Source organism: Bactrocera dorsalis, chromosome 2 (assembly GCF_023373825.1).
Source record: "Bactrocera dorsalis isolate Fly_Bdor chromosome 2, ASM2337382v1, whole genome shotgun sequence".
Classification (NCBI taxonomy): Eukaryota; Metazoa; Arthropoda; class Insecta; order Diptera; family Tephritidae; genus Bactrocera; species Bactrocera dorsalis.
In genome coordinates this window covers 95,539,756-95,556,879 of record NC_064304.1, presented here as the reverse complement: position 1 = coordinate 95,556,879, position 17,124 = coordinate 95,539,756, and the positions used below count along the sequence as shown (strand labels likewise).

At 38.3% G+C, this 17,124-nt stretch overlaps 1 protein-coding gene across 4 annotated transcripts in view; it reads left to right on the top strand.

Moving 5' to 3' along the window:
* Nucleotides 1-17,124, top strand: part of LOC105230971 (insulin-like receptor) — a 172,940-nt gene that overhangs the window by 104,486 nt on the left and 51,330 nt on the right. Inside the window, exon 1 of one of the 4 annotated variants that reach the window (XM_049449783.1) lies at nt 10,962-12,820. The exons of the other annotated variants lie outside the window; for them this stretch is intronic. The gene's annotated coding sequence lies outside the window, so the exon portion shown is untranslated. Of the gene's footprint in view, nt 1-10,961; nt 12,821-17,124 lie in introns of those variants that run through there. 4 annotated transcript variants of the gene reach the window in all.

Below are 17,124 nucleotides of genomic sequence, written 5' to 3'. Positions count from 1 at the left end.
AAAAAAATTTAATCACCCTAATATACAACATACATATGTATATGTTCGGCGCTTACTATATCACTGATTATTGGTATTGTGTTTTTATAACACCGGCGACCGTGTTTGCTCCCCTCGCTGAGGCGCTTGCGTCAATATTTACTATCAAATCGCACCGGAACAAACATTAAAAATTATATTATTACACAAATACGCCATTGATGGAATTTCGGTTGCGTATGCAACAACAACAGCAACCAACACTGCGTCTGTGCAAATGCACATTTAATGCCAACCGCTAAGCGATTTCATATTATTCATATCTGATTATAATTTCGGTTATTTATATTTTAATGTTACTTATAAGCTTTTCCTTTAATATTATTTATTACACTTTACGCCTTATCAGTACATCAGTATATATATTTAAATATATACATACATACATGCACACTTACACGCAGATACTGCGTAAAATATTTACGGTGCATATTAACATACTTGCTGTGCATGTAAGTTAATATGTGTGTGTGTGTTTTAATCAATAAGTCAATAGTAATAAATTTCCATTCAAAATTTCGACCGCTTGTGCCGCCACACTCATCCATTCATGGATCCATTATGCAGCCCCGCAAAGCTCTGTACAACAAGTACGCGACATATTAATGAGAGCAACGCATTAAATACGCTTGCACCTTTATCAGCATGTATGAGTGTGTGTGTGTGTGTGTGTGTGTGTATCGGTGGGCATCGCTAGAAAATGTGCATTCATTCACAAAAATTTCGTTCAACAAATAAAGCACAATAAATAGTCAAGTGAGTAAATATGAAATTCATGGAGGTACAAAAATGTGGCGCGACGGCAGTAAAGGTGCGTGCGTAAAAATGGTGCCAACGACTCTTTTTTATCTTACACAAACAGTAACTTCACTTTTTATTGTATGTACACACCTACATATGTATGTGTTTAGTTTTATGCGGAGCATTTATGTGAAGTCGTCTTACGCCCTGAAGAGCTACGCACTGCGTGAAATAGCAAGTAAATAAATTATTTTAATACCCCGAACAAGGTTTATTAAGGGATAACATGGGTTATATGAAAAAAAAAATATTGAACATCGGTCCTTTTCTGCTCGAAGAAACCCATGTAATCCCTTAGGTAAAATTAGGTTAATCTGGTAGGCCAATAACGCACGCATAGATCAGTTTTGGTTCTTTGCGATAACAGATGGAGCTCAGTTGCTTAGTCCAAGGGGAGTAATCATCCTTTGAGAACAGTCTCTATGGCCTTACTATCGATACCTTTTACCATACATCATACCGTGGGGACCACAGATGCTTACAGCGTAGTCTTGCCAATGCGAGGCAAGAGATGCGCTCTGGTGCCCTGCTGCTTCCTGCAGTTTTCTCGATCTGATGTAACCCCTTAAATTTACCATGAAATTCGTAAAACCCAGAATAAAGCATCCGAAGTGCTTTAAACTGATCAGCTTGACAAGCTGAGGCGATGAAATCATTTGTTTCTTCCTGTATATACGTGAACTGGTGGTACATCAATCTCCATCAGTTTTTGCGAAATCGATCTGAAATTTTTCACATGGAATTTTCTTCCTAAGAAGTTACTCATTTCTTAGAACCGATATTGGATAATTATAGAATATAGCTGTCATACAAATCGATTGGTCAAAATCAAGCCCTTGCATGGAACACTCTTTTATCTGACAAGATTTCTTTTTAATTTTTTTTTCCTAAGCAAGACTACAATTTCCAAACATATGTATGTACATATTATATTTTGAATTAAATATATTATGCCAGTGACGTTTTGGCAATATATTTGCCTTGAAGCTACATACAAATGTCTTTTGCAACATGGATTACTGACAGGCAGCGGAAATGAAATACTCCAAGAATTTCTCATACATTCTGTATCAATCTGTTAGTACGGTAATTTTCCTCTATTTATACACTTGCAAAATGTTGCCACAAGGCGAAGTGAATTTTTGAACCTCACGATTATTTAAGTTTTTGCATAAAAGTTATCGAGATAGACGTAGAGTAATATATATAAATATATACGATTGATGAGGATGATAAGGCGAGAAGGCAAGAGTTGAATTCCAAGTGGTTGTTTGAACCTTTTTTGGTCTGATCTGAATCATTCACTTTACTATATATGTATACATAAATCGAGTGCTAATGAAGATAACGGAATAGGTTAGGTTATACTGGTCAAATCCCTAATTCTCTACACTTTCTGTATACAACGTAGTTATACGTTACTTATGCCCATCCGGCTCTTATGTGATGCCAGTGGGTTGTGATCTGCCATTAGATCCACAAAAGGGCTGAAGTCATTTCGAGACCGTGTGAGTAAAAAGTATTATTTGATGATCTAGCACATGATGTTGTCGATCCAGCATGTCGTTAAGACATTCCATATCGCCTTCTGTCGTGAGCTCTTTCGAAAATTGTGAGCTCTTTCGAAAATTTCTTTGTGTATCAGAATATAACTCTGCATGGGTATTCTATTTCACTTGTAATAAATCAATTTCCTGTATAGCGAATATGTGCACCTTATGGCTGCCATTTCAGAGAAAATATTGGAACAACTGAGAGAAATTTTATTGAAATTCAGATAAAATAATATCATTTTCTTAATGTGTCCTTGAATAAGAAATGTATAATATCCCCAATTTATATGATAGGTAGATTTTCGTATATACCGGACAGTTTTTTCAATGAAATTCAAAAAATAAAATTTTGTCCACACTTGAAAATATTTCCGAATCTTTTAACTGTAGTGTAAAACCGGTTACAACCGAACTCGTACAGCACTTTTTCATGCATAGATGGAATACTCGCTATATTACCCGAAACTTATAAACATATATACGCGTATATACATATGTATGTATGCATGCATATGCGTCGAATAACAAATATTCTGTGAATTAATGGGCGCAAATATTTGTTTGTCGGTTTGTCGGCTGTCAAACATTTTTGCCCCCAAAAACGTGCTGGAATGCACTGGGTCAACTTCACGTTCGTTCGTCAATATTGGCCCCCCATTCTTTAGCGCGGCTTCAGCTTTTACTTTGCAGGCCTTGCTATTGGCGCTTCGTAGTTTGATGTAAATATGTATGTATGTATGTATTTGTTTGTGTAGATATGAAAAATAATTGTTTATTAAACAAGCGATCCGAATGAATAGAGGCTGTCAAGAGGAGCTAGAGGATCTTTCTCTTCAGTGGATTGTGTTAACATACTTACGTACACGAGTATTCAACTAAGCACTGTTATAATGTATATACGCTATTTATGTACACAATTATTGTTCTTGTACTTAACTTAAAATTTTCAAAAAGTCTTTAACAAGTTTTTTTAATATTATTAAAAGTCATTAATTTAAGTTTAATGTTTTTTTTTCATTGCAGGTAAAAATTACTACAAAATTTCCATGTTTGGTAAGACTATTTTAAGAAACTGCTGTTGTATCAAAAAACTATACATTCAAATATGCAACGCACCAAAAGAAGTCGTTTGAAGAAACATGATTTTTGAGTTACTGAAATCCTATGTTTCCTTCTTTACGCGCCAGTCGTTTCTTCTTTTCGCAATTCCAATTCCAATTGGAGATTCCAAGCGAAGCCAAGCCCTTCTACACCTAGTATTTCCAACTGAATGGAGCTGTTCTCTGCTTCCCCTGGCGGGTACTGCGTCGAATACTTTCAGAGCCGGAGCGTATTCATCCATACGGACGACTGACATACTGAATTATATCAGAATATCGTTCCATCGAACGACTCGACGTGGCCAATGCGCAAAGAACCATATATCTTCCGCAGAACCTTTATCTCGAAAACTCGTAATGCCGACTCATCAGATGTTGTCATCATCCATGCTTCTGCACCAGCAGAACGGGAATAATGAGTGACTTATAGGGTTTGGGCTGTGTTCGCCGAGAGAGGACTTTACTTCACAATTGCCTATTCAGTCCGCAGTAGCACCAGTTGGCAAGCGTTATTCTGCGTTGGATTCCAAAGCTAATATTCTAGTTGCTGTTAATACTAGTTCCAAGATAGAGGAAACTATCTACGACTCCGAAGTTTTGACTGTCAACAGTGACGTGGGAACTTAGTCGCAAGTGCGACGACTGTTTGTTTGATGGCAGGAGATATTTCGTCTAGCCTTCGTTCAAACATCAACTACTCGTACATTTAGAAAAACTATTGTTTAATATGGAAAAAATAATTATGATTTTCGTAAATATTCAGCTTCTGGAAGATCTTTTTAAATCTCCAACAATAATCTACAGACATTCCTATGCTCCATATCCCTTGTTAGCGCTTTTCCTTAAGTAAATGTCCGCAGCACCAAAACTTGTCGGAAACTAATCCAGATGACAGTCCAGCATACATACGTGTTTTCATATTATACGAGTACTCCTGAACTTTATGTGATGTTAAAATTTCCTTTACAAAGCCTTAGTAATTTTCTGATTTTGGACAACGTTCACAAAACATTTTCAAGCAAATTTTTCTTGATCATTCAGTGTTTCGTGAAAGCCATCTTATCCGTTATCAGGTGCCATATTTGTGGCTTTAAACGAGGAAATAATATAAATGAGGTCATCTATAGAATTGAACAGTCGTATTATGTACACCATATGTACAATATGAAAACTCGTGATCGCCGACGATAGCACACATTCGTTTTTGGTTCTCCATATCTTCGTAGCCGTCTTTATGTTACAATTGGACAGGTTTACTTATTACGGAAAAAATCTTAGGCATTTTTATAGCATTCCTCATGCATTTGAGTAAAAGTTGAAAAACAATAAAAAAAATTGTATAATCAGAGAATAATAGTTGATTACTCTATTAACACGCACATATACTTACTTACATGGACACCCAGCGGGAATTTGCTTCGGTAATATCTATTAATTAAAGCCAAGAGCTGTGTGTTTGACAGGCAAACGTTTGAGCTCTGGCGTCTTCTTTACATTTGTCATGAAAGTCGGACAGGTTTTTTTTTTGAGCATCTTCTAACCGCTGTATCTTTTAAAGACTTCGTATTAAAAAAACAAAATGTTTACCATATTCTCGACTTGGCAAAAAAGTAATTTATGAACAAAAATCGATTTTTGAGCCCATCACATGGAATGACTCCCTAATAGCACTAACTCTCGCGTATGGAAAGATTTCTTGCCGTAAGGGCTTGCCTTTTGCATGAAATGCATTTTGAGGCGTTTAAGCACAGTTGTCCCAATTCTTCAACAACAGATTTCCTACAGGGTGTGTATGCGTATGCATGTACCGGTGCCTGTGTGTGCACATTACTACAAGCATTTTTAAGCCCATTACGTGTATGTTGACAATTTTTATTACGTGAAGTCATTCGCCAACAATTTTCATTCCTCAACATGCCTTTCTTATGCGTGTAAACGTACACACGCATACAAGTATGCATGTAGGTGTCATAATTCTACTCTGTTTGCGATTTGTCAGCAGGCCCACTATGACGTGACAGCAATTGACAAAACAATGCAATGCAGCGCCGATGTTTATCGCCACTCGATCGATTGGCGGCTAAGAAATTCCTTGGAATTTGAATGGCGTTTGGTTATCTAAACCGGTAAAGTATTAGCGCTTGCAGCGCTTGATTGATTTAAAGCACTTAACAGCGGGAGAAGTATTTGTAAGCGTGCGAAGCACTTGAAATCCATTCTTAACAAAAGAGTATTCTAAAATGTGTTAGTCTTTCCGATTTATTTTGTGATTTTCTGTATTTTAGCTTAACTTTGTTCTCTTATGAATCGTCATTTTTGAATGAAACTATCTTTTGCGACGTGCGGAAGGTTTGGTAGACGCCACTTTAGGAACTCATTATACCGTCATTTACATTAACTCACTGTTCCATCATAATTAGCTTGTAATTTTCCGAACAATGAAATTTTTTTAAATTAAATTTTCAGTATGTTTTGCTCTACTCATATCGAACTTCCTTATCGCGTATTTTTCTATACTACGACTCACCGTCTCAATGGCTACTATGCAGATTTTGTTAGGTACATCCCCTCTTGACCTGATTGTCATACAGCGTTCAGATTAAGAAGAGGCTTGAGTATATTATTGCTGCGGAATGACTGGATTTCCGATGATGATGAGGAGAGGAAGGGATATCTATGGAGCAGCAGGCTTCTAGACGATAGGGTTAGGTGTAGGTGGCAAAAACGTTGGGACAATAGTCCTAACAACCGAGTGATTTATGAGTACATTCGGATCGTTGGGTTTGTTGAGGATAACCCAGACCCAAGATTTGTCTGAGTCTGGCTTTTCTGTTCATGGGGCATGTATGAGTGGTGTGTGTATGTGATGTGTGTATGGGCTCCACACAGCACATTACCACCAGTCCAGTGCTATATGGAAGCTCAACTGGTAGTATTTTCTGCTACGAGGTCTGGCCGGAGACTTAATCCTGGTATCACGGGGAGCAGGAGCCCTTGGAGTTCGCTCCAACCTGCTAATGAGGGCTGGCTTTTCGGGGAGTATCATGATGGTTGTGGTTAAAACCCAAATGCGGGAAGAACTGATACTTTGTCAGTTGAATGTGGAGTTGCATTGCAACCGAGTGCCAGACCCAAAGTACGGCAAAGATTTTAGATGGGCATCGAACCCTACCAAGGTGGTTATTGTGTCCATTTCACACTGCGATTTGATACTAAAAATACCTGGCATTTTTAGAGCGCTGATGAACGCACTGATTTGATCCGCTGTGCTTTTGAGCGTCATGTGGTAAAGCTATCGTTCCAGGTTACTGGAATTTTCGCTTTTTGATTAGTTATGCATTCGTCTACATTAATGATGTCGCCTTTTAAAATAGTCCCCATTCGATATTATACACTTATGCCAGCGCTTCTTTCAATTGAAACACTTTTCTATTTTTGGCATAGCCTTTAGCTCTTTTTCGAGTTTTATTCATCTTTTAAAACGCCGGCGCTTTAAGATTACTTGGAAATAGGCAAAAGTCACACCAAGCGCCAAGTCTGGCGAATATGGAGACTGGGGCATCGTTACAGTATTGTTTTTAGCCTTGCACAATCAACAAAGTATGAGCTTTTAACAAACGAAAATCCCCAAGCTATAGCGTATTGTGTGTTATTTTGTACAAAGAAAGCAAACGAATTGTATTCAGGGCTATTTTTCGATTGTTGCTGGAAAACAATTAGCGTCATCGATGCAAACTTAGCCTCCGGACGTCATTCTCGCGCCAAAATATCAGCCGCCAGCAATGCAATAATATAGTAAGAAATCGTAGTCGTCACCCACCAAATGAACTGCACAAGCAAATGCAAATAAACCTCCCCCGCCGATGAAACAATGAAAATATGCCGAGGTGCGAACGTGCCGCCAATGAGAGGCACCGCAGCAACAACAAACACAACAACAATATTTGCAATAACGCAGCCCGGACTGCATCATCAACAACGGCCGGTCTTTCCCCACCCAAGTCGCGCACTCCATTGCGGCGTAAAAATCGTAAACAACTTAATCGTCGGCGCGCACCCACACTCAAATCAAACTGCAAGTTTATGCATATATGTATGTGTGTGTAACCATAGTATTTGTTGTACCGTCATCGTAAACAATAATAACGGCAATGGAATCATCGGCCCATCACAAACACCAAAAGTGACGACAACTACAGGCTGTGTATTAACAGTGGCAATTGGCATTCGCCGCGAAATAGCCACACATATACGCTTGCCTACGTATGTACGTGTGGACCGAGACATACATATAATTGAAACTTGTGTATGTGCTATCTATTATATATCACGATGTTTGTAACACTCAAAAGAAGACGTCAGACACCCTATAAAGTATATATGTATGTATATGTATGAACGATCAGCGTCACGAGCTGAGTCTATTTAGCAATGCAAACTAGTGCCTCCGCTTTTGAGACGTCGTTCAGAAATTTTACACATGTGTCTTTCTCTCTTAGAAGCTGCTCATTCCTCGGAACGGCCGATATCGGATGAAAACCTTTTTCATTTCAAGAGATATTTTCACAAAATTTTTCATAGAATAGTATGCCATGTCCGTCTATCCGTCGGTCTGTTTGGTATATGTACTATATGCGAACTCGGTCCTCAGTTTTTGATCTGAAATTTTGCACACGTCCTTTTCTCACCAAGAATCAATGGCGCAATCTCTGAAGATGCTTATATGTATGTAGTATAGTTATGTACATATGTACAAACATATATTCTTTCCATATGACTTGATTTTATACTCTTTCTTTAGTAGAATAAAGCATCGAAAGCCGGAATACGGAACTGTAATCCGCTAAACCCAAGTTACTCCCAAATCAGACTCTCCCACGGAACCACCAGATAAGGTATTATTTTGTGGGAGTGTCAAGACGTTTTATGTCTCCTCTAGAGCACGGACGGACTGACGCCTGTTATGCTGTAACTGTTTTAATTTAGTTATGATGGAAGTTGCCGCTTCACGAACAGCTTTCCACTTCTCAGAGAACTGACACATAAATGCAGTCAAATTTCCCACCGTTAAACTAGCACCTAGTGCAGTTTCTAACTTTTTCCTTATGGTTTAAAAACCGAGGACTATGGAAAAACACGTGTTCAAAATCTTCTATGGACTCTGAACATAAAACAATACGGGTTGACGTCATTTTGAAATGTTTATAGCTAGCCTTTGAAGCTCCCATGCCCGCGTAATATTAAGGTCAGGTGGAAATTCAGGTCCCCATGTTGCCTAGTTATCTACGCATGGATCTCAGGTATAAGTCTGTGGGTCCACCATATAATTATGCTCTCTCTCTCTCCACTCTTTTTTTAATTTCTGTAATTTTTGTTGATAACTCAAATAGTCTCGTGAATTCGTATCCCTGCATGTCTATTGGCGGCATACTAGCTAGTACTTCAGCTGCTTCGCTAGATATGTACATACATATGTATATGTAGTTCGTAAAGCACGTGTTACTCTCATTTCTGTGAGTCTATGCACCGCATTTATTGGTCTTGCATACGCTTTTATGTCTAGTGCCAGTATCCATACTGGAGCAGTATTACTCGTACTGAGCTCATCGCTTTTGCGGTTAACAGTTGACGGCTGGAGCGCACACAGCCTCTACTTGTCATCATTCTTGATAAGGCACTGTAAATCTTATTAGCTTTATTTGATGTGTACGTCAAATGCTGCTTGAATTTCAGTTTGGAGTCCTTACCCCTAAATTCTTCAAGTGTGGGTGTGAAGTAATCGCACACTCTCCTATAGTGAGAGTTGTTTTTCCCTCAATTTTCCTGCTGCTTGTGAGCAATACTTCTGTTTTCTGCTCAGCCAGTTAGCAAACTCATGGAAGAAAACCATTGGCGCAGACCATTTATTCATTAATTTTTTTTTTTTTTTTTGGAGGTTATCATTCAGGAGATTCCATAAAAGATACTGAACCTTGTGGTACTCCAATTGAAAAAAGGTAGTTCTTGGTGCCTTCGTTGGTGTCGTAGATCAGCCTTCTATTTTCAATAAATGAATTTCTTACCCTAAAAGGTCCATCTGTATATACGGCCATCTAGTTTCTCAGTTTTTGAGATATCGATCAGAAATTTTTCGAAAATTTCTTACTTCCCAAGAAACTGCTGCTCATTTGTCGGCACAGTTGTCATACAAACTGATTGGACAAAATCAAGTTCTTCTATAAAAAGTTTTTTATGTTATTTTTTCTTCTCGAAATTCGGAAAGAATTATTATCCAATCTTCGAAATGTTTTACTATGCTTTTAGATTTAGTAATACGTACATACCTATAGTTGCTATAAGAAATGCACCTGTGATGGGTATTACAGACTCTCTTAGGTTTTCAATCAATTGATTGTACCAGTTCAAAATAAATAGAATAGTATGTACAGATCCCATTCTGAACCCTTGTGCCTAAGAATAACATGAATATAAAAGCGTTAAAAGCATATACATACATACATATGTATATGTTATATTTTATAACTACTTACATATGTGTATAGAAAGCAAGAATGCCTGGAAATGCAACCTTGTCTAAATGTGAAAACAAAAGTATCAAATCAACAAATTATCTAGAAAGTATACGAGTACGCACCACTTAACCATACACATTAATCTACACGACATAGCGACTGGTTACACGTAAAAACCAGGTGCATACATGCATACAAATTCTTCATAGAATGTTTCAGATTAGCAACTAAGTACAAAAAAAGGTGAAAAGATAAGACATTCGTAATACAAGAACCAAAGGATAATGAACTTCGAAAAAGGACTAAACAGCACACATGCGTGCTCAACATCGAAATCTGTTACCTACTGATCACTCTCAGCTTTCTCAGCGCTCTCTGCTAACGAAAGTGTTCATCATACTCTCGGCACTTCCAATCAGCGCGCATAACGCTCTTTGCCGTTGAGGCGCCAGCAGCGCTGATCATCAACACAGCACACATGCCTAGTACTACCGTCTATTACTTTGTTATTCCCATGCTTAGGCTCATATCAAGATTTGTTTATATGCTTATATGGCTACATAGTTAGCGGAGTGTGTGTAGCTGCGCTAACCTTTTCACTTATTTTTATTGCTTTATTTACTTTTTTCATAATATGTGCCTTTGCCTTAGTACGTGCATATGTATTAATATTATTGTGGTTGTTTCAAACCGCTGATTGCTGGAAATGTTTTTCATTCATGATTTAAAAAACGTCACAACGTTGCGATTCGTGCGCGCATCTGACTGCGTGCGCTCTCCAACGCGTCACGAACAGCGCGCGTCGGTGCGGCATTGCGCATTGTCTAACATTCGGCGCGACTTCGAATCGTTTGTCTGTTCAGTCGGTTGGTTGTTCATTCATGCGCTCACGCTCGCGACGCTCTCTTACATGTGGCGCTCAGCCGTTCACTCACATATGCAACTACCATACATACATATATGTATATGTTGTTGGATACCATTACGAGCGCCGCTGTTGTTTTGATGACGACTTGAATGTCGTGTGTGTTTTAATAGTTTCCTATGATATGAAGTAGCGTTTGCATGTGCGTTACTAACCCGCGCGCTCGCGTTTTGATTCATGCAACTACTACATTGTATTCTTTCATTATATTCATATCCGCGCTGATCATTCGCTCGCTCGCTGCTCAAGCACCAAGCATGTTCGAATATATGTAGACATGTATGTATGTATGTATGTAGGAACGGTAGGTCGGTCGGCTGCGCCACTACGCATTGTTTCGGCACAACATTTGCTCAGTCGTTGATCGGAGCATGCGATCGGTGGTTGGAAAGCCGCATATTTTGTTTATAGCAGCGCTTGTGCTTGTGCAGTCGTTTTTGGGTAAACCCACCGTTTTCGCAAAAGCTTCGTCTTTCTTTTGTTTAGTGCGATATTTCTAAACGATTCTGACGTTTACGAGTGCTTCGTGTAATTCAAAGGCAACCTGCGCATAATATTGTTATAACGCAAACCGAAAATTCTTCGCATAGCCGCATTTTAGTGTTCGGAAATCGCACACGTACATAATTCAACGTCGGTTCGGTTATGCGTGCTTTACAATTCTTCGTATTTCTATATTATTGAAGAGAGCCAATAAAATAAAAAAAAAATTATAAAACAAGCAACAGTGAAACTAAGTGAAAGACAAAATAAAAATTATCATAATACGATTAAAAACAAACAAACCGCAACGAAGAGTCACACGTCGTAAATAGACAACAACAGTAAGCAGCCTTAATACACACACACACGCACAAACGGGCAGTGTAGTTGTAACTCATAAAACGCGTTTTGGCGGTATTTTGGTATTTACGGCGTTTAACGCAGCGCCATACTTGTGTGTGTGTGCGCGAGTGTGTGCGCGTGTGTGTGAAAATTGTAAGAGAATTAGTGAAATACCAGCTTGTAATTACACCACAAGCGCAGCTGCGCAAAGCATTGCTAGCTGTAGCAGTTCTAAAATCTATTTAAAAATCCACAAATCATCGCTTAGTGTTCTCTCTAAAAGTACTTTACGAATTTGTTATTTTTTTTTTAGTTTTTCAATCTGTTTGTGCGATCAAGACTATTCGCTATGCAGCGGGTAGCGCTCCGCGACCGGAAGTTGTGGTTGCGCTAACGTGCGACCGCTCGAATCAAGCATCTGTGCTCGCAGCCGCCGGGCGCTTGGCCTCCAGCGTCAGATGAGCAGTTCGATCTGCATATGCTAACAGCATATCAATCATATGATAATGAGCAGCAGCATCACTATCTGTGCCACAGCATTTCAATTTGTGTATGCGCCGTTTGTAGAATATATATACGAGTATATGTGTGTGCGTGAGTGTGCGCGTATGTCCGTGGAAAATTTACGCGCGTGAAAATTATTGCATCAACAAAGTGCTTGATGTCAGGCGAAAATTGTTTTCACTCGTCGCCCGTCACTTTGCACGTGTATGTGAATTCATGTATTCCAGACTCACATGTCACAGAAGCATGTAGTATGGTTGTCTGTATGTTTGTGTAGATTTGGCGCTATAATCTTACAAGTAATGCAAATAACTGTGAATTTTTATTATTTTCTGTTAATGAAGCGCAAGTATTGTGAATTCGTTTCATTGTAAATCGCCATAAATTTGTTTGCTACTCAACGACAAAGACGCGAAATTCTCGGAAAAGATTGCGTAATTTAAGTGGGCAAACAAAGCTACAAGTGGAAAAAATCATAATTGAATATAAATTGTCGGAAATAGACTTCAAAATACTCGAAGCAATAACTTCAAGACGGATTTCACCAGTGCCAAAAGAAAGGTAATGACGCAACTTCTTGAAACCTCGCAATACGACTTCTATGTATGTATGTAATGCAGTCATGTTTTTCCACATCCGTATCCGGCGCTTACAACTATGTGATCAATGACTCATTGCTGCGTTGTGTTATTGGCGCTATTCAGTAGTTCACAAACATTTCTTTACACACACATATGTAAACATATATGTACATACATATGTACATATACATATCTGTATATATGTATGTATATTCTTATACTTGGCTGTATGTATAAGTACGTACATACATATATACATACATACTTACATATGTACGTTTGGACTTTTGATTCGTCAACAAATGTGTTTACTTGTTTTGAAATTTCTGGATTAAGCAATGACTGTGGCATTTCCGCGAATAAATTATTATTATTGAATTCTAAGTGCTTTATCGGATTCGCAGAATGGCTATATATAAACTTTGTTTATTTTTTGTTTAATTTATTAACTTGCATATCTATGTAAATTATGTAATTACTAATTAAGTTATTATTTTTTATAGTTTTGGTTATATTTTAGACCTGCTTACAGATTCAAATAGTTCTCTTTATCAATATGGCACTCTCTTAAGTGGTTGCATGAGTTTCACGGCTTCAATATTTTTTTTTGTCTTATTTAATTCCGTAACATCTCTACAATGTTGTCCTAAATACTCAAGTTCATCTGAATAATAGTTTTTTAGATACAGCCTTGAAAACTTTCGTGCTCGAGGTCAGTTTTATAGGCACTTAAAACTGTAAACGCGTTTTTCTCGAAACTGTGTTCTCAAAATCGGTTGTCAAGATTTCTCGCGAATTCAATGATATTTTACACATGTCTTCGAGATATAGTAATTTACAAGCCAGGTCCTTCTCCACCTGGTCTTTCCATCGGAGTGGAGGTCTTCCTCTTCTTCTGCTATTCTCAAAGCTGGAACGTTTTCATCTATTCGGACGACTTGACCTAGCCAGAGTGTCGCTGTCTCTTAATTCGGGGAAATTTGTCAACGTCGTTGTATAACTCGTACAGCTTGTTGGTCCATCGAATGCGATATAAATCTAAATAAATCTACATAAATCTTCCGCAGAGCCTTTCTCTCGAAAACTCGTAACGTCAACTCATTAGATGTTGCAGGACGAGAATAATGAGTGACTTATAAAGTTTGGTGTTTGTTCGTCGAGAGAGGACTTTACAGAGTTATTCTGGGTTGGATTTCGAGGCTGTTGATGTTAATATTGGTTCCAAGCCAGACGAAATTATCTACGACTTCAAAGTTATGATCACCAACACTGACGTGGGAGCCAAGTCGCGGGTGCGACGACTGTTTGTTTGATGACAGGTCTTACCTTCGATCACTACCAGACCCATTTGCTTCGCTTCATTTTCCAGTCTGTAGAAAGCAGTACTAACGGCGCAGTTGTTGAGACCGATGTTGTTTGATATGAAATGGCTCGGAGAGCTCCTTCCCGATCCTTTTTGAGCTTTTGGTACTCGTCATTTATCAAAATAACAAAAATATGAAAAAAAAACAAAAAATACGTTGACAAAAGTCTACAAACAGAATAAAACTAACATATTTTAGTACAAAAACTTTACTTAATCCTAGGTATTATTGAATTATAGCTCTCTAGATTAATCGTCTGTGATCATAATGGAGCAGTCAACCCTGAAAAATTTTATCCTTATGCTTTGGATCTTTATCTTATTGGAACAAGAACTGAACATCCAAACCACTCCAAAACATTCAGCCATTTTACAGAAAATTCCCGCACCGATACCAAAATCATCAGCATCATGAGCTGAGTCAATTTAGCCCTGTCTATTGAGCTGAAATTGTGCACACGTCGTTTGCTCTTCAAAAAGCTGCTCATTTGTCGGAACCGGAATCAAGTGCTTGGATGAAAATCTTTTTTGATTCGATGAGATATTTTCAAGAAATTCGGCATTGATCGTTACCAGAGGTAATGGTGCAATCTCCGAAGAAATGTTTCAGATCGTATCACTATAGCATACAACTGTCATACCAACTGAACTAATAAATTCATGCCCATTATCTAGAAAACTTTTTTATTTGACTCGTTATCTTCACGAAATTTAGCACAAATTATTGATTAAAGTTACGGTACAATGTTAGAACAAATTGTTCAAATCGAAGCACTATAGCATACATATATCTTTCATGCAAACTGACCGATTAAAATTTAGGCACAACTGTGAAAGACATTATACATAGCTTCCGAAGCCGAAGTTAACGTGTTTTCTTGTTTGGTCACGGCGATGACGACTTTTTTTCAAAACTTCAAGCGAATTGATTTGGAAACCGTAACAGAGGCTCGCATTTCAGTTTCCTATGTTTCTGTTCTTCTTAAAGCAAATAGCGTGGCAGTTTATAGTGCTTGCAACGGGACGGTGTTTTAACAATATGCTGCCTCATCGTTTCGGCCCGTACGAGTCACCTTTGACACTCGCACTCTGTTGTAAGCCAGTACCTAGCATATTCCGTGTAGTGTAACCTAAGTATATTTATAGTACTTACCAAGAAAAAAGTCACTTTGAATTTCTCTCTAAAACGAGCTCAAACTATTTAGGTCACGATATGTTTTACAGCAAATAAAGAAACTCAGCAATTAACCATTAAATAAAGCTTCCAAAAGCCACAATTTTGTTCACCGTTCACACTTCATTATCATATCAACAACAACACCACCACCAGTTAAGAGTCAGGGCGACCAGCTGCAACACACGCGAAATACGATATGAATATTCGGTTGGAAGTATATGTCTACGAGTACTTACATACCAGTTGTGCATATGTATCTATGTATGAAGGGCGCCTAAAACCAAAACAAAGCAACAAATGCCGAAAATAATTCCCGACGAAAATTAAAATGCAATAATACTTCTTACATGTATGTATGTATATATTTATGTTATATGTTTATAAATGTAAGTAGATGTATAACTGTGTGTATACAGTTTCCTGCACCAATGCATTGTGGAAGTAATTGTTGATGAAACTGCAAATATTAATTATTGTAGAATGTCAAGGTGCATCTAAACATGCACATAGAATACATACACACGTATGCATAGGTACGTTCGACTTTTGGCAATGATTTATTATTATTTTGGTATTTTTATAATCTGAACAGGGGATAATTAGTTTGCCCCGAAGTTTGTAACACCCGAAAGAAAATGTTTCAATTGGTACATCCATTTAGTCCAATTTTCGTTGATTCGTACAAGCATTTCGACTGGCAACTGACGAAAGATACGCGTGATGTTTTGCTCCGAGGTCTGAATCGAAGCGGGATTGTCCGCATAGACTTAAGACTTTACATATCCCTACAGGAAAAAATCTAACAGTGTGATATCACACGATCTTAATGGTCAATTGACCGGCCCAAAATGAGAAATTATCTACTCACGGAAGTGTTCTTTCAATAAATCCATTGATTGATGCGATGTGTTGGAAGTTGCGCCGTCTTGATGAAACCAAATGTCGCCGAGCTCACGAGCTTCAATTTCGGGCATCAAATAGTCCGTTATCAAGTCGTGATAACGGTCGCCATTGACGGCTACGTTCTCACCGGTATCATTTTTGAAGAAATATTAATTGATTACCACCGGCTCACAAACCACACTAAACGGCTGTCTTTTTTCTGGACAAAATGACTGCTCGTCAATCTATGTTGCTCTTCGTCCTAAATGCAGCAATTTTGCTTTTTTATACATACATATACACATTGAGCCAGAAAGAGGCCTCATCGCTGAACAAAATTTGGCTCGAAAACATCGGATCTTCTTGGAACTTTTCAAGAGCACGAAAAGCGAAGCGATGTCGCTTGGGAAAGTCGAACGGCTTCAGTTCTTTCAATAAGCTCCATTTCGTACGCTTACAATTTAAAATCGTCGTCGTAAAATACGCCAAGTCGTCTCGTACTTTATTTCGAGTCCTCTGCTTCCATCGGCGAGTACTGAAACGAAAAACTTCAAAACTGTAGTGTGCTCTTCTATTCGGACAGCATGACCTAGCCAGCGCAGCCACTATCTAGCGCGCTGTTGTTAACTCGACTATAACCGCGTAAGCGGTGTCTCGAAAGGGTAGAGTCCTTTACTGCTACTTGCAAAAGTATCCGAAATGTTATAAAACCAACTACAGTTCGAAATTCGTTCGAGATTTAAGCAAACTGTGCTCGAGTTCATTATTATTGCGTCATAACTGTTTGCTGTACGCTCTTTATTTGATTTATAGTTACAATTTGTTCATGCCATTGAGCTTCTGAAACTTCCGGTTAATTGCC